Source organism: Triticum dicoccoides, chromosome 1B (assembly GCF_002162155.2).
Source record: "Triticum dicoccoides isolate Atlit2015 ecotype Zavitan chromosome 1B, WEW_v2.0, whole genome shotgun sequence".
Taxonomy (NCBI): Eukaryota; Viridiplantae; Streptophyta; class Magnoliopsida; order Poales; family Poaceae; genus Triticum; species Triticum dicoccoides.
This window is the reverse complement of record NC_041381.1, coordinates 34,913,229-34,915,476: the sequence shown is the minus strand read 5'-3', so window position 1 is coordinate 34,915,476 and position 2,248 is coordinate 34,913,229.

Genomic DNA, 2,248 nt, shown 5'->3' with positions numbered 1-2,248 from the left:
CCGCCGGCACCCCCCGGGCCGGAGCCGGGGGCGCCCGCCGGCGATGGCAGGGGAGAGGAAAATCGGAGCGAGGCCGAGAGCCGCGGCGTGGGGGCCGCCCCGGCCGCCTCCCGGGGAGGCGACGCGAGGGCGGAAGGAGGGGGGTGGGAGGAAGGGCGGGGGGAGGGAGAGCCGGATCCGGGCCGCGCGCCGGCGAGGGCGGTCGGATCCCGCCGGCGGCGGGCAGGGGGAGGCAGCGGCGGCTAGGGTTGCGGGGACGGGAGCGGGTCGCGGGAGCGGGTTGCGGGAGCGGGTCGCTCTCCTTATCGATCATGATTTTAATTTCGTTAGCAGTATGATTGGTCTGGAAGATCTCAAGGTAATAAGATCCATATTCATCCTATGAGAAGCTTAATTAACTTTAGCCACTGGAGCCTAACCATATTATAACATCTGTGCTCACAGAAAAATGAGCCCAATGACTCCCACTTGCTCATAACTCCAATTGAAGTTAAGTACAATGAAAAACTGCACCCAATTAACTCCACTAGCTCATGACTCAGTATAACTTGTGCGGTCGCGCCCATCTCAATACGAAGAGAACATATTCTTAAGGTACTATTATTACTTGTAATTCTAGAAACAAAAGAGACTGAATGTGAGCAGTGAAAATTCATTGGTTTCTTTAGGAGGTACATGGACGGCCTTGTCTAGTGGCCTGGATTTTATTTTGTGATCAGTGAGCAGTATGATTAGTCTGGGAGAGATCATAATGGCAGAATGGGTCCGTTTGATTGGAGACTAGCGTGGCCAAGCCAAAGTGTGGCAAGCCATACAAGTATGGCAAGCCACAGAAGTGTGTCTAAGAAATTGAACGCCAAACTTTGGCAAAAGTTGGCAAAAAATTTGTCTCTACGACAAGTAGGCCATAGGGGCAATAAAGTGTGGCAAGCCAAAGTGTGCCAAAAACCAAACACATGCCAAGTAAACTGTGACTGCCAAATTTTGGCTTGGCAAACTGTGGCTGAAAACCAAACAGCCCCAAAGTTTACCATTGTGGTTGCCACAAAGCTGAGTCTGCCCATGCCTTCAGCGACCAACCATGTGACAGCATGTGCGCGCGCTCATAAAAAAATCGAGTGCATTTGCACGCTGCAAATATCTCCACCTGAAGTTCAGGGCATCTCCGACCCCGCCCCTGTCCGGCTCAGCGAAGAAATCTGGGCCCGAGCCACACAGGGCCGGTGACGCGAGCCAAGGGAGGAGCCGGCAAAGGTGGTCGGTTGGGGAAGCGAGCGGGAGGCCCAGCCGGCGACGTCGACGGCCACCCCGCAGCCGCACGGTGGGGCCGCCTGCGGGGGAGGGAACAAGCGATGCCGCGTGCGAGGAATAAAGAGGGGGTGCAGCCTGGGGTAGCCGTCACCGGTGGCGGCGGCCGGAGTAGGGAGGAGCGAGGCGGCGGCGATTTGGGCGGCTGGCCGGTGGATGAGGTGGACGGAGGAGACGATATGCTTTTTTATATTTGATGAAACGCACTCAAGCGCGAACGTCCGCGTGATAGGGTGGATGCATCTGGCGCAGCCTGTCGATCAACGGCCAGAGGGCTTTCCTTTTTTATTTTACCCCGCATGTGGTAATTTTGCATGTGTGTATACCTTTCTTTCTCCTTTGAAGCGTTTCTTACTGAAATTTCATGCCCAAATTTGCGGCAATTCTTCATGGTTGAAAGGCTCATATTTCACCCAAAATGTGTCTGTTTCAGGATCAACTACCGGGTTTGTCATGGAGATGGAGATCGGTCATCGGTGAAATTCAATTTTCATCATGTATTCTTGAACTTTTGAGAATTGTCTGCATTCACTTTTAACAAATACATATATGTTGGACCAGAACATTCACGGTTTGTGTAAAACGGTTTGTACAAAATTCTGGTAGTAGTTTCAAGGTGTTTGCATGGCTATTGTTTGGAGGCCTTTGCTCAGTGTGTTTTACAGTTGACCAAATTTTTCAGGGGTTTGAACGAGGACCATCAAATGTGTTTGTAGGAACATTGCTGCTCCCGCTGTGACATGGTTTCGTCATGAATCGAACCTATTTCTCTATCTTATCAGGGAATGTGAGAGGTTTAGGCGACGGTGACAATTGCAGTGGCATTCTCTGTGAGATTATCTCCTTAAGCCTGTATGTTGCTCTCGTCCAAGAATCTAAGATAGAAACATTACCCATTGCCAAGTTAAACTCGTTTCTTCCCCGTTTCCTTGACAAATTT